General features: G+C 39.2%; 1 long non-coding RNA gene and 1 pseudogene across 1 annotated transcript in view; both read left to right on the top strand.

Annotated features, from left to right (window-relative positions):
* LOC120601130 (uncharacterized) overlaps positions 1–24,614 on the top strand; it is a 184,452-nt gene that overhangs the window by 105,073 nt on the left and 54,765 nt on the right. The window contains exon 5 of the long non-coding RNA XR_005652364.1: positions 20,030–20,457. This is a non-coding gene — a long non-coding RNA (uncharacterized LOC120601130). The remainder of the gene's footprint in view (positions 1–20,029; positions 20,458–24,614) is intronic.
* Positions 245–363, top strand: LOC120601334 (uncharacterized; annotated as a pseudogene).

The following is a 24,614-nucleotide window of genomic DNA, read 5'->3' on the forward strand; positions in this document are numbered from 1 at the left end:
TTCTCTGTGCTGACCTGGTATTATCCCCCCCCTTTTTTTTTTTTGTAATGATTACCTTTAAATTCATTCCTCATTTTAAATCTCAGGGTACTATCTTTTTATCGGCTTGAGTTTATTTAGTATATAGTCTGAAACTTATTGTACCGTATATAGTAAGCGAATGGCCGACAAAAGTGAAAGCGTGGTGAGAGGTCTTATATGTCATGATGACGATAAAAAGCATTCATTTAAAATGCATTATCTTGTTTACGGCCATGCCACCCTAAACAAGTCCGATCCCATCTGATCTCGGAAGCTGAGCAGGGTCGGGCCTGATTAGTTCTTGGATGGGAGACCATCTAGGAAGACCAGATGCTGTAGGTGTAAAAAATAAAAAAATAAGGGATTGTAAACTGACAAGGTCTTTGCAATCTGTGAGGTCAACCAAGGGTTGCCTCACCTAACTAACTAACTAAATAAATAAAATGCATTTTCTTGATAAAACTTTGTTTTTATTAAGTGACCTTGAACCTGCAGAATTTCTAAAGGTATTATTGCCAAAGAGAGAAAAATAGAGATTATAAAATAGAGATTATAATTTTTATGTTAGGGTCTACACAAACCAAACATGGAACAGAGTTCCTAAGCTTAATGTAGTAAGCAGTATTCGAAATATGATTCGACGTGGCTTTTTCAAAATTTAGCATCTGCCCAACTTTGAGACAAAAAGCTGTACATAGGATAAAATGGTAAAGTACAATTTTTTAAAAATCATCAGGGTCTGAGACGAGATAAAATAGAGCCCGCGGATTCTCACAGTGTTGCCTCAGCAGCCATGCTGGGGGGCGAGATGAGTAAGCAGGCCCAGATAAGGGGGGCTGTGCATCCTGTAGTTCGCCACATCAACCAGGATGCTCTGCTTTCATCTAGCGTGTGTATTGGGCTTTCACCTAAGATTTCATTTGGGGGAATAATAAAGGATCCCACTGCTACTATATAGTTTGAGAACTACTGCCCCGACATATCCATATTTTACCTGTTATACAAGTTACTTGCAACACAAGATACACTAGATTGGCTCACAGTAAAAAGTTAAAGGTGTAAAGTCAGCTCCCTTATAGTCCTGTCTGTGTGAGGGTGTCAAAGTGGATAGTCGTCCTGAGACACAGAGGGGACCGTTTGGAAGGACTTGTTCATAAATAACGCTGTTTTCTAGGTTGGGCTTCTCTTATCCAGAAAGTTTCCTTGGAAACTTTATGCATATCACAGGAAAAAGTGATACCCATTTTACTAAAGTAAAACATAAAAACATCATTAGGCAATGTTCAAATAACTTCCTATTTACAGTAAAATAATGGGGGTCTCCCCCATCCCGGCACTGTGGACTGAAGTAAATTTTTTTAAATGGAAAATAGATGCTGGCAAATGATTCAGAATTTTATGAAAGTAAGTCCACACAAACTTAGGTTGCATAAAGAAGGAACCAAGAGCAAGAAGTATGGGAGGATGATATCATGGTGAATATGCATCCGGCAGAGATACTCAGTTTCCTCAGAAAATCTTTTGTGGTTCTAGGAGAACGGTGACGGAGACGGGCACAGAAAGGCAGTGCAGTGTCCCCGCCGTTAGATGTAGACTCCCGAGTTTGCGTGTTCATACGCTTCCGAAGAACTTATTTTTTGGTGGGACTTTTTTTGGCAACGAAAGATGTATATAAAATTCTTGATGTGGGACATAGTAAGCAGTCAGTAAACATTCGTGTCCTCTCTCCCTCGTTTTCTTCCTCGCGTGTTTAGCATGGTTTGGTTTTGTTTTGATTTCCTGTGGTAGCATCTTTTAATGATAATGTTCCTGGTCAACCTTAGGTACTGCATTTCTCAGGTTCTGCAGCTTGAGCACTTTTTTTTCTCTCACTGGGGTGATAGAGGTGGATGTGGACGGGAGGTCAGGCAAACCTAGACCGGTTCTCCTTTTCCTGGAGTGAAAGCCGCAAATTGTCCTGAAACAGTGTTAGTGTTCTTATTGCTTCTGGTTTCAGCAGTAACCAAAAACAAAGTAATTTAATAAAGGAAAGTCGCAACAGCTATAATCAGCAGTTAAGCTCCAGTGGCAGGAAAAGTAGTCTTCAAATTTTAAAGGTATGTAGAATGACCTAGAATGCTAGTTAACGTGCCGATTCCTGGGCGCCGATCCAGAGAGTCTGAGTTCAATCTTAGATCATTCTAATGCACATTGTCTACACGTTGAAAAAGTCTTAATTGTGGAAAGAGCAGTCACACCATTGCTCCATCAAGCTTGGTTTTACTTTCTCGGTTCATCATCAGTGTAGGACAAAGATCAGATTCTTTTGAGAATTTTTACCACTCCGTGGTAATTCTGAGCCCCCAAACCACAGCTTAAAATTCTTGGCTGAAAAAAAAAAATATGTGTACTATGCCTATACTGATGTATAACTCTTAGGCAGTCACAGAACACAAAAAACTTTGTCAGTAGTGTGAGAGTCATTTGTAAATTTCCAGTGTCGACATACTAATTCTTTTTTTCATTGACATTGCCTGGTGAAGGAGTCAGATCTTAACTGTGGTTCTCGTGGTTTCCGTAGTGTTAGGGAGAATGCGACAGAAAAACGAACCTTTTCTAGATTTGACTCAGTCAAGAGTGGAGTGTTTCGTCTTTTCTCAGATGGGATATAAGAGGCATGCCCCCAAAGTGGCAAATCAGACTTCCACACGCGTTGCCTTCACTTAGCCAATAGCTGGCTCGGAATGTGTATATTACGACGTGCAGTTTCATTCATCGAGGGGATTTTAGGCTCCAGCAGCAACCAGCCCCGAGTCTTGGGTGACTCCTGGGCTTTGGGCTTTCCACAGAAACAAGGAGGTGCATCTGGCTGTTAGAAGAATTAATAGTAATTCAGGTAAGGATAAATTGGAGAAATCATTCCTTTTGCCCCGTCAGGTAGGTTTGAGATTTTAGAAAAATTAATTCTCTCTTTAAGAAGAGCTCAGAACTGTCTGTCATAAGTTTTTCCCTCTGAATTGTTTTATACTGTTACCCAGTACGTCACCGTTTTGTTGTGAAATTCACCCTCTTCGAAATGTACTTTCGTTTTCAAATATTAAATGTAGCATTCCATGTTTCTTGCTGTGCACGAAATTTAAAAAATGCAATAACTGTAGTTGCTAAGAGACTAATTACGCATAAGTTCCTGGTTTAGAACTAAAATCTTACATTTTTAGGAAGTATACTTTAAAAGTTGGGCTGAGGGGAAATGGATGTTTGCATTTGACTTACGAAACAATGTTACATATGTCAGACTTTTCTCTGTATTAGAGGCCAAAATTTGAGCCATGTTGCTTAATCTGTTCTGACATGAGATCCCCTCCTCTGCCATCCTCTCCATCTGTTTTCTGCTGGTGGGATCAGCTCTGCTTCTCCTCAGGCATGTGGTTTAGTCTGTGCATATTCAGTACAGTGGCATTTTTCTTGAAGAAGTGACTAAGGCTCTTGGATGAATTCTCTCTTTGAAAGAGGTGGTAGAATTGCATCAGAAAGACATTTACAGTAAATGGCTCCCCCCTTCTTCCTGTAATGACCACATGTGAAAGAATGCATTAATTCTTGTTTTGAGGAAATGAAAGTTGTAGAGTCCTATGAAAAACTCCCTTTTTTATCATTAATTAACCAGATTTCAATGTTGAAAATTCTAAAATCGGGATCACTTCGTGCTACCTAAGTAAGTGTCGCAGAGATACAGCTTTTCAGTCCGTATTCTGTATGGAGTAACCCACTGTCTTGAATTCAAAAAGAGGAAATAATGTGGACTATGGCTATAGTTAATGGTATAAGCCCAAACTAACTTCTTCATTGTAATTTTCCATATTAAATTAATATGTTTCTTAGATATGTTGCTGATTTGTCCTTTAGGATTTGATTCCCAGTGTGATAGGCTGAAGGCTAGAAGGAAAACTTGCCCATAGGTCAGCCGGCCAGGAGTTCTCATGGAAACAGTACCGCCCCCTAGCGGACATAGTAGAAATTGGGGAGGGCGTTTGGTTCTACAAGGAAGGGTATTTAATGTGGTTTGTGGGGGGAGTCATAGATGTTAGATATCCCACAGTGGAAAAGATAGAAAGAATTGCCCTGTATCCCACATGACTATCAACTGTCTTGTTGGATATCCATGCAGTGAGAACTTAGTTTATAATTATTCAAGCCTAGCGCTAACTCCACTTTACATAAAAACACGAGATAACATTTGCATACTTTTAACATACACGGAATATACTCATTTTCATTCTGTTGTACTCTTGTACCTCTCCTCTTTCGTTTTCCTGTACTTTTAATATAGAAGGCTTCTGCTTTGACCTCTTAGAGTTCAAACTAATTCTTTAAGCATCTATTTCATTGTTAATTGGACTCGTTCATAGTTCATTGGACTTGAAAGTTTTTTACGTATTGAAATATGTACTATTTTTATTACAAATTGCCTTTCTTTTAGTTTCTCTTCTGTATTACATTTAGGATATAGATATTTTTTAAATTATATGTTTACTAGTTAATCGCTATCAATGAATTTTATTTCAGGATCGTAAATAGAGCATTACAGAATTTTTGGTTATAAAAAGATGGCTTTGGGACTAGTAGGTTTTGAACCAATGGGACAATAGCCCTCTATTTTCAGGAAAGACGGTATGCAGGTCACCCAGGTGGGGGGGATGTTTATCTTCTTTGTGAAGTTCTCCAGGGAAGATTTCACATGCATCTCATTAATATGTTTTAATATCTTGAAGTCTTCACATTAAACAAGTTCTTCCTTATTAATACTTCCCAGGAGTCTTCATTATGTCACCCTAAAAACACGAGCTTTGGTTTCTCCCTTCCTGGAGGAAGGGACAGACAGGTATTGAGGGAAGCTGACAGGCTGTCCTGTAAGCTTGCAGGGGAATTAAAAACAGACTCCGGTTCCCTTGAACAATGGGACATTGTGTCATGGTCGTCTTATTACCATGAACATGTCCTGCATGTGCCATTTTAAACTTCTGGCTGTGCTCTAAGTATAGCACATGGTAGGTGAGGTACTGTCTGTGCCGTAGAATTAAATTGTCAGAATCACAGCTGTGAGGTTCGTGTACCCAGGCGCTTGCAGATAGCGTTCTGGACTAATACCTGTTTGAAGCTCACATTTTATAATTCTGTAAACATTTTTCTTGGGTTGTTATTTCTTGCAGAGTTATTGTTATTGTCTTTATGTGGATGTAATTATTGCTTCTCAGATATTTCTAGGGACAGTAAGAAAAGTTGTTTTTGAGTACTTTATAGAATATCTTTGCTCCCTTGAATTTTCTGTTTCTTCCAGAGTCTTTTCGTTGTTTTTCCTGGTTTCCCCCATTCATGTTACGGGTTTTCTTTAAATGTAAGCTTATCCGCGATTGTTCATTCACATACAGAGGAGGTGGCGTTAAGGCCGACCGAGGCTCTGTACGTGTGGGTGTGCCTTGCCCCTGGCAGGCTTTCCTCCAGTGATGCTGAGCCGGTCCTTTTGTGGGGGAGCCGCTGAGTGTCAGAGTCAAGAGGGCTTGGCTTTGGGGTTCTCAGAACCACACTAGTTGTTTATTCTTCACCAAGCATTTAAAAAATTTTTTAGAGAAACGTCTCCCTTTAAAGATTTTTAGTTTTTGCCTGAGGGCCTATATCATTTGTTGTTTTTTTATAAAGACAGGAATTCGTCTTGGAAGGAGCAATTGTTGACACTTAGACTTTTCTGTTAATCTTCTCCTTTCTACCCTCCTTCGCATTTCTGCCCTGTATTGTACTTGCTTTTTCTGAATCTAGAGTGTCTTCGGAGTTTTATTGGGTAAGTCAGTTATCTCCCTTCTCAGCACCAACCTTCTCAGAGAAACTTTTGGGCTGTGAGCCGCCTCTGCTCAGCTTCAGCGGTCAGTACTTATTCATCATTTACTGGCTTCTAGACATTCGTCGAAATCTCTCAGGCCCTTGATAATTTTTTTTTACCGCAGTGGGTGTATATACTTTTTTTATAACTGTAATGGGATCTTTCACATTCAATGACATCAAATGGTGGCTTGTAAACAACAAATTTTATTCCTCATAGTTCTTAGGGCTGGTTCCTAGATAGCCATCTTCTTGCTGTGTCCCCACATGGCAGAAGGGACAAGGGAGCTCTCTGCGGTCCCTTTTAGAAGAGCACTAATCCCATTCATGAGGGCTCCACCCTCATGACCTAATCACCTCCCAAAGGCCCCACCTCCTAATTCCATCACATTAAGGAGTAGAATTTCAACATATAAACTTAAGGGGAGGGGCACAAACTTTCAGTCCATAACAAATGGGAAGTCCTTTCATTTGCTGATTTGTCAGAAGTGTATCTGAAGAATTGAGTCAGAAATGCCTTTGGCCAGCCATTTAGCCAGGGAAAGATTAGATGAGGGCACAGTGGGTATTGGGATTTGGGAAAATGAACCCTCAAAATAACTTGGCTGAAGAAACAATGAGCTGACGTTGTTATACAAAGATATGCTCTTGCCGCTACAGAGGCTATAGTCATTTGTCATGAAGCCCCACCGAGATGCTCTTCCAGCTTTGTTGCTAGAAGAAAAGATGCATCTTGTAAAATATCCAACTTAGTCATTAAAAAAAAAAATCTATGAAAGTACTGGTAGTTGTTCCTTATCTTTAATACAAATGTAAATGTGGATGTGCTTACTTTTTAATTTCTTCTCTGCCCTTTGGCATAGGAGTTTCTGAAAGAAAACCCTGTTCCTTCATTTCTACAACTTCTATTCCTTAGGAAACAGACCCTCATACTTATACTTCTTCCCTTTCTTGTAAGAAGCATCTTATATTCTCCCTTCTCATTCGTTTGTTTAAAAAAAAAAAAAAAAAACCTCCAAATCCTTATCAATCATTCCTTTCTCATATTTGTTGTGTAGTTCCTGAAAATGTATAGTAGATCCTATGAAGATGGCAAAACTTAGATGTTAACTAATTAGTTCTTTAACTTCCTTGACACAAGTGGTATCCATTTGTGTCTCAAAAGAAACTCTGAATCAACATTTCAAATCTTATCGTTTCCTCATTTTACTTAGAAAAAATAACTTTCTCTGTGAAAAATCACTGGAGATCTTCCCCAGAGTTCTCCCACAGTTAAAGTCAGTTGCCCCAACATGATCGAACCTAAAGCAGAATCTTCTCAGGCCTATTCTGATCTCTAGTATAATACCAGGAGCCCCAAATCTGTCTCTATAATTTGCAGAGTAGTACTGTTGAGTATTAATTATTCTTCGTGTAGTGGCTTAGAGGCAATTAAAGTTAGTAAAGAGCCTCTGACCTCTGTGTCCTGTAGTTTTAGATCAAAGAGCAGGCCCTCCGAGGCCACGCCCCTCGAGGTAGATGTGGAGAGTACTGAAATGTCCTGAGCTCCAAGGCGCTGTTAGCTCCCAGGCAACCAGAACATACTTGCAGTTTTATTTCTGGTATTGGCCAGAATGAATGTCCTTCTTCCCAAATCCACTTCCTCACTTTCTCCCATCTACCCCGCCTCCGTAGCTTGCTGTAGGTAAGGAATGTGTTTAGTGTAGGTTGTCTGTTGTCTCCTGGAAAACGATGGGCCTAAAAAGGACACTCTGTGACGACAAGAATTCAGAACACTCTTACACGGGTTCTGGCACCTGGAATTATTGGTTGACTCTTACTGCTGGATGTGAGGAAAACCAGCAAGTTCATTCTTTTCCTCTGGAGGAAATACCTTACATGGATGGTCCCAAAGAAATGAGACAGCCGTGATAGTTGTCAGACTGAAAGTAGTTCAGATACTGTTCCATCTGATCGGGTCAAAGGGTGCAGATCAAATCACATTCTTCAGGAGAACCTGAAGATGTCAAGACAGTTAGAGAGCCCTACTAGCCCTCCTTTTTAATTGATATAAAATTTACATGCAGTCAAATGCACCAATGTTAAATATATTTAAATAACCAAACTTCAGTTAACATATAGAACATTTTCCATCATTCAGGTTTTCTAACATCCCCCTCCAATCAACCTCCACCCGCTCTGGCAAACACTTTCGGATTACTATCACTATGAAACGTTCTTTTCTGTTCTTGAACTTCATATACATGGAATCATAGAATAAGTACTCTTTTGTATCTGGTTTCTTTCACACAACAGTTTAATGTTACATGTATTGGTCATTTATTCTTCCTTTATTAGTGGGTAGTATTCCGTTAACATGAATAGACCCAATTTGTCGATCCATTTTCCTGTTGACATTTGGATTGCTTTCACGTTTTTTGGCTATTATGAATATTAAGCTGCTGTGAACGAGTTCTCTCATATTCATTCCTTTTGCAATTTAGGCTTAATTGCTGGGCCAAAGTAGGTGTGCGTTTGCCTGTCTTTCTAATAAACTACCAAGTAGGTGTGTGTTTTTCTTTATAATAAACTACCAAGAAGTTTTCCAAAATGATTGTACCATTTTACACTCCAGCCAGCATTGGATGAGCGTTCCAGGTGCTCCACTTCCTTCTCACATGTATACTGTTGGTTTTTCCGATGTTAGCCATTCTGCCAGATATGAAATGGTCTCTCATCGTGATTTTTAATTTACATGTCCTTGATGACTTAATGTATTCTTTTATTGGCCATTTGTATGTTTTCCATTTTGAAGTTTCTGTTCAATCTTTTATTCATTTTCAATTTTTCTTTTGGCCATTTTTAAGTTGAATGGTTTGTCTTATTATTGATTGGTGTGTGCGTGTGTATATATGATAAAATTCTTTTGCCAGAAATTCGTAATGCAAATATATTCTCTCAGTCGGTAGCTTGCTTTTTATTTTCTTAAAAATGTCTTTTGATGAGCAAAAGGTTTTAATTTTGAAGTATCTTTAATCACATTTCCCAGTTATTATCAGTACTTTTTTGTTTCCTAAGTAATCTGCCTTTCTAAGGTCATGAAGATATTCTTCTGTGTTTTCTTTTAGAAGCCTTATAGTTTTAACTTTTATGCTTTGGTCTATGATCATCTCAAATTAATTTTTGTATATTGGGTAAGAGGTCAAAGTTCATGTTTTTACCTATATTTTCTCAGTTGTTCCAGCATGATTTGTTGAAAAGACTTTTCTTATTGGATTGCTTTGGCACCTTTGTTGAAAATCGGTTGTCCATACACACGCGGATCTATTTCAAAGGAACCTAAAGAGTGTGCGTATAGATCACATGTGGCATGCACTTAAGTGTAGGAAGTAACAGTTGACATTGGTCAATCTTAATAAGCCTCAAGTGACTAGCAATCTTGAACTTGTATATCATGGGACATTGGCATCAAAGATCACTGATAGAAGCTGTATGGGGGCCATTTTTTGCCTGTTTTATAGAGCTAACCTGGCCAAGGTATCTAGAAGTTCCGACATTCCTGCATTAAATGTCATGTTCTCATCTGATCTCTGAGATCTAGCCTGAGCCTTCAGGCAACTTCAGAGAGAATTAAGTATTTGAACTTCAGTTTTCTTATTTGAAAACTTGGCTATGCATGGATTCAAAATGACCGATTTGGAGCCCATTAAGTGTGGGTCAGCCAAAAAATGTTAAGTAGGAAAAATTTCATAATGTAAAGAAGTTTGTCAGCAAAAAGTTATTTTAATAACTTGTGCATATTGTTTGCAAAAACAGATTTTCTGACTTTAAACAAGTCTTGTCTACAAGTGGAATCTCTAGTTGGAAAAGTTTTTGTGAATAGTTTCATTTATGTTTTCACTTGGATATAGAAAAAAAATTTTTTTTAAGATCATTTTTTAATTTTAAAAGTGAAGGATGAATAGAATAGGACAGACACCAAAATTATTCTCTTCGAGGGGTAGAATGAAGTGATTATCTCTTTGACACCCTCAATTTTAGAATTTTAGAATTTGTGTTTTCATGGCTTGGCACTGCAGTGAAGGGGTTGAGTGTAAAACTCTGACACTTCGCTACCTAGGTTAGGGTACCAGCTCCACCTGTCCCCACAGGCAAAGCAACTGGCTCCTTTGTGCTTCTCTCTAAAATTGGGAGAATAGGAGTGCCTGTCTCAAATTCAAAGGGAACAAAAAGCTTAGAGCTGTGCCTGGGCCATAGTGAATATTATGTAGCTGTTGGGCAGCAGTGATTATTATATTACTTTTATAATAAAAACACAAAAATGGGAAAATTTTTTGAAAAGGAGAAACTGAAAAGTAAAAGTATATTACACTATCATGTGATTCAGATATCTCACTATTCAAAATAGACTCCTCAGTTGGCTGAATTGGTGAGGTGTCACCGTTAATTCCCACTGTCTCTCAAAAGGACGTAGCTTTAAAGCGTTTTGTTTTGTTTGGTTTGGTTTGTTTGTTTGCGTGCTCCTTGGGAGACGGGTACCCTGAAAATACATGAGGTACTTCCTGTTAACTACTAGAATTGCTATAAAAGACTTTAAAAGAAAGGTAGTCTTTAAGCTTACATCTTCTCTTCCCACTTTACCCAGTTACCTGAAGGAAAACACAATATCCACTCACTTGAAATACCATCTCCCTCGCCTCTGTTTGAACTTGTTCATTTGTGCTTTGCGCATGGCCCCTGTTGCTGCTTTCTCTAGCAGTTTCCTGGCCAGAGCGGGCGCTAGAGCTGAGTTTGGGAGAAGTGGCCGTGACAGGCCTTCTTCCCCAAGGGTGTGTCCCCACATGGCCTTGGAAGGAAGGAAGCGTCTGAGCCTCACTGCATCCTGCGTGCGCATCTAGCAGTGTTAACGATACCCGGAAGCAGAAGCCAGCTCAGACCAAACGTGGAGGCTGTCAATGCGCGATTAATGATTTAATTCCAGTTGAAATATGCCGTTCTGGTTACACACAAAAACCAGGTCTGACTATAGAAAGAAGTGTGAGCTTTCTACGCATTGTCATAAAATGGCCATCGTAGTTTATGTGAAACATTTGTCTTTGTTGTACATACGCGGTTAAGGGAAATTGATATTATTACAGCTGACTTACCTGATCGTACTGTATTGAACGGTCTGCTCAATAATCGTTTTTATTCGTGTCCTCAGTGTTTTGTAAATGCCATAGATGCACAGAGTGCTGGCATGCGGCCCTCCCGATTTGACATAAGAGAGAAATACATTCGACAAGATAACTTCCTACTCTGTGGTGGCTTTTCCTCGCCATCCGAGTCCCCTCTCATCTCCCAGCAGCTCTTGCACATGTTACTCGCTCTCACTCTTCCACCCCACTTTGTATTCTCCGGAGCTGGCCCGCCCCTCCCATGTCGCAGAGAAAACAGATGATGCCGAAGGGTGAACTTGCTCAGGTTCTTGCCCTAAGTCAGTGCACTTCATCCATACCAGCCTTGTTTCCCTCCCTTCCTGTTTCAGCCTCATGTCCAGGTTTCCCGACCCCATCCCCAGCCCCTCACCTTTCTCTCTCTGACCTTTTACCTTCCATTAACCACTGACATTTCCCTGTGTTAAACCTGTTCAAGTCTTATCGATTAAAAAAAGAAATCTCAGGCCTGCAGCATTGCCTTGCCTTTAGGTTACCTCTCCACTCACTTCTCCTGTCGGGGCCATCCGCCTTGGAAAAAGTCTCTGTATTTGCTACCTCCATCTCCTCACTCCTGCCCCCTCCTCCTGCTACTCTAATCTGGCTTTACACCTGTGACCCAATCGATACTGCTCTGGCCAGAGCTGGTAGTTGCCTTCCTATCCTTCCTTTGCCACCTTCATCCAATATATTTGGATTCTTTCTTATCTTCCATGACTTCTCAGCAGTGAGAGCATGTGACACACTCTCCTCTGGCCTACAAGACCCTGCCCTGCCCCTCTGGCTTTTTTTCCCCATTGCCCTTTGCAAGTTCCCTCTGTTTATCTCTGAGCTCCAGGTTTGTATTCACATGCCGACTGGACATTTCCACTTTGATGTCTTGCTGGCACCTCATGTCCAACAGGTTCCAAACTGATCCAAGTTACCCAAGACTTAAAATCCATGACTCACTGACCCTTATCTCTCTTCATCTTCCAGATCCACAAAGAAACCAAATCTGGCCAAAATTCTGTACATCGGTAGCTCTCAAATCCATCTACTGTGTCTCCAGTGTGTCCCTTCTTGGTTACCACCATCTTTTACCTAAATTATTGCGTCAGCACCTCTCTCCCGGGGGTCATATCCAGTCCGTTCTCCTGCCTGCATTCAGAGTGGTGCTTTTAAAAAAGCATCCTCGTCATGTCAGTTCTCCACTTAAACTCTTACCTATTTCCGTCATATTCTGTACCCAAACCAATGGGGGCCTCTGCAAAATGTGTGTTCTCACCCTGTGTGTAAACAAGTCATCAAAGCACTGGAGTTCACGGGGAAAGGGAAAAGAGAGATATTTCCCACTCCACACAGCAGAACTAATGCAATCCCAGCTAGACATCAATCAGTCCAAAGCTCCTGGTCATGGGCTTTGTGTTCCTCCCATCCCTTCCACTCTCCCCCACTCACCTGTCGACCCGTTTGTGTGTCCCAGCCTCTTGCACCTGTTGTTCTCCTGCTCTATTTACTTCCACCCTTTCTTCCTACTCAGAGCAGCTCATCTCTTGCCCAAATGTTCTGATCCTTAAATTCCATCCCTGTCTTGTCTTAGTTTGGGTTTCTCTCAAAGCAGATTCTGAATAAGGATGCCGTCTGTTCTGACTATGCTATATCAGAGCTCTGTGACCTCTCTGTGACTCATTTTCCTCATCTTTAAAACCCCACTTTATAAGGTCGTAGTGAAAATTGAATTTTGTGCATGGAAAGTGCCTAAAACTCTGACCGATAGTAGTAGTCAAGCAAACTTGCTACAATGATAATAATAACTACTATTATTATTAAAAATGTCATTTCTTACAGGTTTCCATCATCAACCTATATTGACCAGGTTAGAGCTCCCTCTTATTGTGCATCAATAGCACTCTATGCCTCCTTTCTTTCTTTTTTTTTCTTTTTTTTTCTTTTCTTTCTTTCTTTTCTTTTATTTATTTATAATTTATTTATTTAAATTAGTTTCGAGTATACAGTACATTGGTTAGACATCTATATAGTTCATAAAATGATCCTCCCAATTGCTCCCTCCCTCGCCTGGCCCTCCACCTAGCACTCTATGCCTCCTTTAAGTTGTAATTGCTAGTTTGATGAGGGAAGGACATTGACATTCTGTTTACCATCCAGCGCCTAATCCAGTGCCCGATATATGATATATAGTGTGCACTATGTACTCAATAAATATTTTTTGAACAGAACTAATCAAATGACTTGTAGAAAGAACATTCCAGTTATGCTGTACTTCTTCTCTTTAATAAGCTGCCCATTTTAAAAATAAAGCATAACAGACACAACATAACTATGCTCCAGGGATTTGTCTTTCAGTCCAGCATTACCAAGTGAGCCTGGGAAGGCTCTCTTCCCTAAGGGCCTTGTCCAGCCCGCGGATTCTTCAATTCTGTGATAGTAGTGTGCAATAAGGATAGAGTACATTTTTAGGACACCCAGAGTTTCCCTCATAGTTACGTTGGGTTTTTTTTGTTTTCTTGTTAGCTGATGAGAAAATGTCATGTCTCTTGGACTTGCAGGTTCTTTCCTAGTCATGGGGAATTTTTCAAGCTGGCTATAATGAAAAGGTCTCAAAAAACCACAAAGAGGTCTGGTATATGTTCTCTTCGAGTTAAACATAATGTCCCTTCTTATTTTCAGTTTTGATTGTTTTTCTGAGCTGACTTCTATGATAATATTTAAAGACTCCTCTAGCATCAGAAATAAGGTTCTGTTTTATTTTGATGACTGTACCCTTAACATCCTTTAAACTTCCTTTCAGGCCAAATCAGAAGCCTTCTTCGGGACTTCTGATTCTTTTCCTTCCTCCCGCCCACCCTCCCTCCTTCCTTTCCTTCCTAACCTGCTTCTTTTCTTCATTTCAGTATACTCAGTAATTACGGTAAAATGCGTGCAGTATAGAACTTGCTATCCTAACCATTTTCAGGTGTATAGTTCAGTGGCATTAAGTACATTGACATTATTGAACAGCCATCACCATCATCCATCTTCAGAACGCTTTGACATTGCAAAACTGAAACTCCGTAGCCATTAAACACTAACTCCCCGTTCCGCCTTCTCCCCAGCCCCTGGCAAGCACAATTTTACTTTCTGTCTTCATGATTTTGACTTTATGATTTTGAGTCCTCATGAAAGTGGACTCATAACAATATTTGCCTTTCTCTGTCTGGCTTATTTCACTTAGTATAATGTCCTCGGGTTCATCCGTGTTGTAGCATGTGTCAGAGTTTCATTTTAAGACCGAATAGCAGCAATCCATTGTCTGCGTATACCGCATTTTGTTTACTCATTCCTCCTTCAGTGGACACTTGGGCTGCCTCCACCTTTTGGCTACTGCGAATAATGCTGCTGTGAGCACAGGTACACAGATATCTCTTTGAGACTCTTCTTTCAATTATTTTAGATCTAACGATTTCTTGAACTTTCTCTCTTGATGCCTCTGTTGTTTTCATGGGCTCGTGCCTTCTTCTTTTGGCCGTTTACTACCCTCTCCCACCGACCTCCTTCACCAGTATCCTAATAATGTCCTGCTGTTGAGATTCTCATGCTTCAATATGACCCTCACAGAGCTGCTCCATGGTGAGAACAGTTTGACAACTAAGAAGTATGATTTGTCACCACCTCCTACACACCCACCAATGCTGGCTGGTTTCTGAAGCCATATCTGTGGTTCTCTAAATGGGAAGAAGAAGAAAAACGTTCCATCAAAATAGGACAGATTTTTGGGACTATTGACATTCTGTATTTTGAAGTTTGACTGTTGATAGTAGCGTCTTTTTGATGTATGAGTCCTATAATTATGATTCATACGTTTATTTTTTCTCATGAAAACAACACATGACAATCAGAAAACTCGAAAGTATAGCAGATATTACACACGATAGCACTGCTTAAAGGCAAGCACTATTAACATCTCGATGCATATTCTTCTGGTCTTTTTAATGTGAAATTTTACATATTTAAGACCATATTGTTTTGCACTTCTTTCTCACACTTAATAAAGTTTAAGCATTCTTCTTTAAAAGGACATTGCAAATATTTTAATTATTTTGTATGACCAAGAAATATAGGTGATTCATTGGCTTAAATAACATTTTTCCAATTATAAATGTTTCTTATAGAAAATGTCAAATATCTCAATATTATAAAGAAGTAATGAAAAACCTAAATTCTTCATCTGCCCCTTCTTAAGCTTTTCATATGTATTCTTTTCCATTCTCTTTTTGAGATCAGCTTCTCCTACACCCCCCCTTTTGTTTGTTTCTCCCTCCTGCCTTCCTAACTTCCTTTCTTACCCAGCAACATTGATACCACATTGATATACAATATTATATCCAGCATTTTCACCTAATGCTGTATTTCATGATTGCTAGTGTCATTAAGTGTTCACATATTGTTTATAAACATATGAATTTACTATAATTTATTTGGTCACATGCTCCCCTCCACGTTGGGATGTTTAAGTTGGTCCCAATCTTGTTATTGTAAGTACATCTTCCTGTGTATCTGCGATTGTTTCTTTAGGAGATATTTATAGACATGTTACGAGTCAAAACAGGTTGAAGGCTTATAAAATGGTATTGCTGGTTTCCTGTAATGACTGTCTCACCTCCCTTTACTAGCTTTACTCTTTTTGTTGTCTATCCATGTTAATTTAACTGGGGAAACTGGGGTGTTTGCTAGTGAAGTTCAACACCTTTTCGTGTTAATTAGCCTTTTATATTTTGGGGTAAATGGTCTGTTGAGGATATCTTTTACCGTTTACATTTATAAACGATATAAAGTACGTTATCCGGTTGCAGGTGTTTTATTTTCTGTTTACCTATCAGTTTTGTCTGCTGCTTTTGGACATACAAGGGTTTTACACTTGAATGTGTTCAGCTCATTTCAGAGACCTTGCTTTCTGTTACCTTTTTCATTGCTTTTATAAAAGCTAAGACTTCTTAGCCTATCTTAAATTCAGACATATTTCTTTTCATTGTTTTTTTTTTTCCTCTTCCATTTAATTCTTGAATCTCCATAGAATTAATTTTGGTGAAGATTATAAAGTAGGAGCTAACTTTGTTTTTCGTAGACTATTATCTGGTTCTCAGGTTTGTCCAGAATCCCAGGAAAGCTGCGATGTGAACCAAAACAAATGCTCTTTCTTCAGTGCCTTGATTTTCCCACTGTAAAAAGTGAGGAGGCCATGATATACCTGTGGAGGGGGGGAGTCAGGAGGAGGAGGGACTGGTACCATCTCAGAAGCCTGACCCCTCAGCCCGGCACTCACCCATCTCCTCTTAGCTCAGGAAGTTTGATCCTTAGTGCAGGCGGCTGGGGGACAGAGATAGCCAGCCATAAGGATCGGGGGTCTAGCCAGGACTAGGGAGTCCACAGTCATTCTCTCCAAGTCTGGATTTTTATTTCAATTGCCCGTGACTAAAGTACCAACTAGAGGCTCGGCTGGTTGGAGACTGACTTGAACCTCAGGTTTAACTATAAGGCAGCGTGTAGTGAAAAAGAACCCTAGCCTAGAAAAGTCAGGAGTCCCGGGGCCAATTTCAGCTGTCAGTCAGCTGTCCAGATAACATAGGAAAGTCCCTTTACCTCTCTAATTTTCTGATGTATAGAATTAGGGAGTTGAGATGTATACAGTCTGAGATTTATTCTCCATAAATTGTGGTCTAGGCAAGAGGTAGAACAAGGTTATGCTGCGAATCACGGTTGGGGGATATTTCTTGGTAGCTAGTTCATCTTTCCTCAGTTTAGTCGACCAGTATGACACCAAGTTAAGTAAGATGATTACAATGTCATTTAATACTCTACCTTGGAGAATTTTTGCTTCTTACCTTTCCTGCCTGGTCTTAAGCATACCTTCTGAAAGACTTTCTGTCTTTCTCAATAATTTCTTCTTTTACTCAGCTACCTCTTGTGTTTCAGATGAGCCAGTAATAATAAATACCCAGAACTGATTCCTGTCACTGGCTTTGCCCTGCCCCTTGCCCAGAGCTATGGTATAATTTTTTTTTAAAAAGCTGAAATAAAAGTAGGAAAAGCATTTTGAAAAATGTGTAGCACTAAACTGTAAAAGTGATAGATTTGAGATATAAATACCTGCTCTCAACCATGTTGTTTATTATTGCTATTGGAAAATTATTTATTAATATGTTAATAACAAATTGCATTGAGAAACAAAACAGCCACAGGCCAAACCTTTAGAATTTCAAATATATTTATATTAAAATCCTCTAGTTTAGAAAATTAGCAAGAGAATGTCTGAAGTAGTTTTTGTACAATAAAGTCATCTATCAGTCCCTTATACTTATTAAAGTGTTTCAACATTCATCTCCTACTTTTTAATTTCGATTGAATGAACATAGTCTGATCATCTATGGCATAATTTATATAATGCACAAGGATAATTCAGATACTATTTAATGATGACTCTAGTACAAGCTTACATGCCTCAGATGAAACTTTTTATGACATTGACATTTTCTTCTTCAGAATGTATTTGCTGTAATAAAATACAGAGACCACTAGAAACTCTGCAGAACTTGTATGAAGTCTGGATATATTGAAATAGTTTTCTTCTTTGCTCCAGGAACACACAGCACTATATATTAAATAAAGCACAAATGTTTGTTCATAGCTACAACCGATGTTTTGTTTGATCACAATTATGTATTGCCTGATCTTCAAATAACATTAAAAATGACCTTTAAAATAAACTTGGAATGGACATGATATTCAGAGAAAAAGTTCCTTATCAATTAAACTTTCATTTCTCACTGTGCATGGCTTTGACCTCGTAATACTTTTCAAAGCAACCTGAGGGCTTATTTTCAAACAAATTATTATTTCTCAAAAGCCATAATATATTTATGGCTCGATGAATCCCAGGGACAGTATTTTTAAACTCCTGTTAAGTTTATTTTTCTTAGTGTGCTAGTCTACTGCACAGTTTTCTTTGCTGTGGGTCACATGATTTCTCCCGTCCACAGTACACGCACTTAGAATTTATACTTCCTTATTGAGCCACCACGATCATGTGAAATGTGAATCAGTCCTAACAACGGGAATTTTAAGGGGCAAATGCTGTTTTCCTTTTTCTGTTTCATTATGAATGCCTGAAAAAATCAGAGTGAGTGTGTGTTTGTCTGTTTGTATTTGGAAACACGAGACTGTTAGGGATTTTTTGTCTGTGTGTGGGTCCCTTTCAGATTCAATCAGACTTTGGTTTCATTATAAAAATAATGTACCAACTAGCTAGACCGTGGGAGTGATATGGTTGCAGGACTGAAATCAAAACGGCGCCAATTACTGTGAGAGCTGCTTGCTTACTTGTCACTCATTTCACGATCTGAGTGAAGAGTACAGCATCTCTCAAAAGGTAATGATTTGATATTTCAGGGTTGTGAATGGCCGTTTAGCCCTTCTGCTGCCTGATATAATGAAAGTAATTTCTAGCAGACTGGATGACATTTGTTTTAGCCTAGATCTTAAAATCCCTCACATTTTCTCAAAGCAATTTTGAAGTTGTCATAGTAACAGCAGGAGGGTCTTTTTAGTAGTTCTTTAGCTAGAGTTAATTAATTTTATTAACTCTGGATGTTTTTCTTTTTACTCCTCTCTGACAAACAAGGGCCATAATTGCTCAGATACGTATTTCGTGTTTCTTTTATTTCTTGGTGACTGTAGTTAAAGGACTCGATGTTTTTTTAAGTTGTTTCAGGGAAGGAATGAGAATGTGATCAATTAATTTCAGATAGGTGAAACTTGGATTTTAAGTTACTTCTCTGTAAAACTGCACTACCATGGTAGGATAAGAATTTAGTTTTATTTAAAGAGATGGGTTATGGGAGATGGTCCCCAAAGTTTAATGGTGACTTATCTCCAGGTGTTACAACTCTCTTTTGCTTTGATTCTGATAAATCTGGAATAGGAATTGAGGAACACAGAAGGGAAACCTGTCAGACTTATAGGAGAAAATTCTTTCTTTAAAAATGTGACACTCGGATACAACACCAAAAGCATGTCCACGAAAGAAAAATAAAAGGATAAATCTGATTTTATCAAAGTTAAAAATTCAGTACTTTTTGAAACTCGAAAGTATACTAAAATAGAGTATCCTCTCGGGAAGTTTGTGCGAGTTTTTTCATTGGGAGAAAGTAGGTCAGGATCTTCTGTTAGTGAAGCCGTGTGGCAGAAATTCTTGCCAATATGGCGATCGGTGAGAGAGGAAGCCCTTCTCTTGGGCAGGGAGAGGGTCAGAAGAAAGAATGGTCTGTACTAGTTCTGGACGCCGAGACTTTTAAAAAGTATCACATGTTCGATGCTTTTGTTTTCTTGTAAAAGTGATCAGAGAGATGTGACACTTAAAAAAGGTATCATGTGAGTTCTGTGGATTTAATGCTAACGCCGGTCTCCTTACTGTTTTGTGAAGTGTTTGTCCAACCAGGGGGTGATTTAAGACAGTCGGGGTAGCAGCATGTGCAGCCAACAGCAGTAAAGGTGCTAATGCACGACCGGTGATGTCAGGAGTTACGAGACAGCGGTTTCAAAACACTGCAGTAAACAAGGTCAAAGTGTCCCGTTTTGCTGGAAGGTGGTTTGTTTTTATGAGCTGCACAGTACATGGATGAAGTAATTTTTCAAAACAAACATCAAATTTATATGTTTGTTTGTTTGTTTTTTTCTTTTCGGATTTTAAAAAAATTAACCAGATGAGATATAGTAAGAGTTGCCTTTTTAAACAAAATTATACTTTTACTTTTCTTTTTTTTTTTAAATTGACTTTCTCAAAAACTCATGAGTTTTCACAGAGAAATGAAAATACTTTTGATCTAGGATTCTTAAATGCAGCTTTAGAAAGCAAAATATCACCCATTACGTGGCAAGTGCCAATCACAGTCACGAGTAGTAAAATGTTCCTTCTAATTTGGTACCTTTTGCTCTTATTTAAATAGGTGTTTAAGTACGAGAAAGTTAACGGCGCAGAATACTGCTGACTGCGTGGTTCTCGTCTTAATGCATTTTCCAACCTTGAACCTGAGAATGCCGGAGGCTCTAGTCTCTGGACACTCATCTGAGCAGTTATCTGCTGGTGGCCTGATTCCTGAGGTAACAAGTGGGTGTCCCAGGCATGTGTGGTAACAGCAACAGTGGTGCCACGTGGTGGCCAGAGGTCGCCTCGATCTGTCCTGGGGATCCCTGGTCCTCGGTGCTTCTGAGACGAACTGTGAACTTTGGGGCGTCCTGGGAAGCGCAGGCATTTTGGAGTTCCACGGCAAACCTGGATGTAAGCATAAACACAGCTTTTAAAGTGAAAGCAGGGCCTTACGGGAGGGATTGCCCTCATCTCATTTCCGACCTGCTTACTGTGCTGGAAAACAAAGTAAGTTTTGTTTGCTTCTTAGTCACTCTCTCCTACATGTTTTTTCTTGCTAACATTATTAGACACCCAATATCTGGCAAATGCCAAGTGTTTTCCCCTTCATTGGGAAGTAGGATGTGAAGTTTGTTAAATAGCTAATTGCTTCTTTGATCTTTTTTTATCTCTCTTCCTATATCTAGCGTGCTGGCTTGCTTGTTAGAGATAGTAAGAGACTGAAACCTTATGATCAATGAGAAAACAAAAGTACATTTTTTTTAATGGTCCAAGAACTTTGCCATTAATTAGATGACAGTGACACAGACCAGGCTTTCTACGTGATGCGGCGAGGAGCACATCTTGCAAAACGGCCCCAGTCACTGCCCTTGTTCCTGCTGGGAAGCAGGGAGGGGGCGTGCATGGTACAGATGTAAAGACAGTGTCCTCATGTGGGAACTGCAGAAAGCCAGTGGGAATGGCTCCTGGATGTAATCTAAAAGAAGCTGTAATCTAAAAACCTGTCAGAGTGGGAAGTAGCTGAAGAATACGTTGTTTAATGATGTTGAAAAAACAGATTTAATATAAAAATGGGATAAAATGTATAAAGAAGCCGACCTTGTCAACAAAAACAACTTTTCCTTCGTGTTAGAAAGTTTCATGCCTTGTAGATTTATAGCAAATGTGACTAATAGCTTTTTAAAAATAATTAAGAGGCTTCATCGCCTCTGCAGAAGATCCTATGACACTAACCTAATCCTGACATTTGGCCCCTGCCTTCCATTTGTTTGTTTTTTATGCTGATCCTGTCTCCACAGACGTGGCATGGCTTGATAAATTTTTAATACGAAGTTCTGTAGCTTCGAAAATACAAAAGAAACAGAAACGCAGTGTGCTTTGTGATTAAATTATCCTCCCTCATAAAATGGACTCTTTTTTACTGTAGAGTTTTCTTGACTTTTCTCAACTTAAACAGTGACACTTTGAAGGTAGAAAGAGGCAGTGCAACTATAATAGAGCAGCTATGGAAAACAGAATCAGGAGTCTTATTTCTAAGTGTCCTGTACTGAATGCTGTGTGAATTTAAGTGAGGGCATCTGTGCCACAAGAATTCACATTTTCATCTCAAAGTGGTGATGATTGGACTTGGGGTGTCGGTATTTCATTTGAAACACTTTAGGCTCCCTATACGAATGAATGTCTGTGAATTAATTCAGCAAACCTCTTTAAGTACCTTCATTATATATAGCGTTCTCAAAGCTATAATTTTTCACAGTTAAATTTACAGAGATTTGGTTTATAGATTAAAGATTGAGAGCAGTTTGAAACAAGGGTGAGTGAGCAGAGCATTACCATCCAAACGCTTTGTTAAGGATGGTGCCAAGTGAGCAGGGCTGTCTCCTTCTGAGCTGCCCCTCCTAATTAAAGGGGAAGGTGGCTGCCATCTGTCTTCTTTCATTCAAGGCAGTAGGGGGCCCAGGGTGGAAGGAAGCACTCCCCCCTTTATTTTTCTCCCACTCTTTTTTATAGTCAGCTTTCTCCCTAGTCAGTGACCCAGAAGGTCATTGATGATCTGTCTATCTCAGAATGAATAGTAACATAAGCATGCAAGGCACTTGGAAAAAAAAAAAAAAAAAGTTTATAACACGCATTGATCCATTTAGAATTCTGCCTGAATTCTGTCTGAGAGTATTGTAATCTCTGTGTTGGTGTCTTTGCCCCTTTTGTTACAGAGGGCATTACTGGCAGGAAAAGTGGAGAGTTTTACTTTTATCGATTTTGCTTTTTCATGAAAAAAGTTTCACACTCCACTGGGCATAATCAGAAGATGGCAGCATATAGCCATCCAGTGGAGATGTACAAGAATATTATTCTGATCAAAATCAGGGATGCCTGTTAATTATGATGTATACATGTCATCTCAAGGGATGCTGTGGACAAGGATGTCAGCAGATGTCCATGTTGGTCTGCTGCAGCTTCTTGGACCAATTATTGAACTAATTCACACTGTTTATCCTTCAGTTAAGCAGTGAGCCTTTTCGCTCCTTTCTCATGAGAATAGGTTACAGGAAAATTTAGTTAGTTTGGGCTCATGGCCTAATTGCTTCTGAAATATAGAGTAACAAAATGACTGAGCTTTCTTGCCTCAGTTTCCACCTCTTTAAATGGAAGAAATGTATGCTGGTTTTAGACATATTTAAGAAAATATGAAATAATGTTTTCTGTTTTTGATAAAATCTTTTTTAAAACTGGAAAATTCTAAAACTTTTGGTTATTTTTGTTTTCAGTTTTTATATACTGAAGCAAAGTATCAACAGTCATCTAAAAAGATCCAGTCTTTACACACTCTGTTTAGCTGTTCATCACCATCCCCCACCCCATCCCAGACAGTTAGATAAGGACTTCCCAGAATATGCCAGTTTTTAGGTTTTTAGAATTCTTTGTGACATGGAAATGTGTTGTTTCTTAAACCCACACAATATGTTTGGAAAGCTCAAATGCGAGAGTCATGTCTGTAATTTTATTTAGTTTTTTTTTTTTTTCCCCTCAAATTTGTCATCAACTTGCGATGAGCTTTCTGGAAACACAGATGTGCTTATGTTGTTGAATCTAGGAAGAGCAGTGTGTAGGTTCCGGAGATACCGACGTCACTTTGTGTGATTGGAGGATACCCCGAAACATGGCTCACTTCCCAACCACTGGAGGGTACAGACTGACATTGTGGAATGAATGTAGTGCTTCATTAACAGGCAGGACTTTCTTGGCTTTTTCATGCAATAATTTAAAATATTCAACTAGGTGCTTTGATTTAAATGAATTTTCAGGTGTGATTTAAACGAATTTGGTTTTACCCGTCAGTATTTATTTCAGGGGGACTAAATAAATAAATTCAATGAAGCATATCTATAAAGTGTGACTCTGACGTAATGCGATTAATACTTTAATTCACAAAGCAAGAGACACGTAGACATGGAAATGAATATTGCCTCCTTGAAGGTACCATGTTAGCTGGGAAGAATATAAATTTTTCCTTATCCACAGCGACGCCATCTTTGCCAAGGACACATGTAGAACTTCCGGGTTGCCATGCCTTACGAGCCTCTTGCCCTTTTAATTATCCACTGTAGTGGAAGTTCTCTGTCCTTTGAGAAGGAAGGTCAGAAGTTAGGCCTGATGGTCAAATAAGTGATTGGAGTCAGAGATCCCTGTAAACGTTTACTGAGCCACCTACTGCATTCTAATAGTGAGGACTGCAGATTCAAAAATGAGCATGTCACAGACTTGGCCCTTCAGGAAGACACGGTTCAGTGGGATAAATGACATATAAAGAGGTAACACTACAGACTGACAAGTGCTATAACAGGAGGTACATGTGGTGTTAGTAGAGCCCAGCGGGGAGTTAAAATTTGATGGAAAAGTGAGATATTTGCATACATTATTTATAAAGTGGCTTACATAATAGCATTTTGGAAATGAAAGCCCTGAAAAGCTCTTCTATTTTAAGAATGAGATTGGAATTTATTTCTGAAATTTTTAAATTCTTAGCCAGTCGAACGCCTTGTGAGAAAAGGCATTCGTTCTAATAGACATCTTTTTATATTTAACCAAAGTAAGCTGTGGTTATGTAAAAGGTGAGGTTTAAAAAAGGTTTTGCACATTGTTAGAATAACTATATTCTCTAAAGGAGACTCTTTTAAAGAGCGATTCTTGTTTCCATGTTAAAACTGAGGACTTTTGGCATACTAAATATACCAAAGCATTACATACTGTTTTTATGGCTGAGAATAGCTGTATAGCTTATAGGAGACAGTGAAAACTTGAGTTCTGGGTCTCCCTTGTGGATACGTTCACTTAACGGTTATTTGTGGAGTGTTGCTCTGTGCCAGGCCATGTTCTAGGAGCTAATGAGAAGCTGAGCTGACTGGCCGCAGACCCCAGGTGCTCTGCTCCTCAGTAGGACCCCGTGGGTCTGTACAGTCAGCAGCATTTCCTAGGCGCTTCTCCCGAGCGTGACAGCATGGGCCTGGACATGATGCTACCCTTGAAGAGCTTGGAGCTAAGGTGCTGTGCACAGATAAACTTGGGATAAACGTAGAGAGAGAAAAATGTATTAATATGGATAAATAAACACACCACACATTTGTAGAAAAGAAAGATGTTCTGTGGCCGGGCTATCCAGAAAT

This window comes from Pteropus medius, unplaced genomic scaffold (genome assembly GCF_902729225.1).
Source record: "Pteropus medius unplaced genomic scaffold, Ma_sr-lr_union100, whole genome shotgun sequence".
In the NCBI taxonomy this organism is placed as follows: Eukaryota; Metazoa; Chordata; class Mammalia; order Chiroptera; family Pteropodidae; genus Pteropus; species Pteropus medius.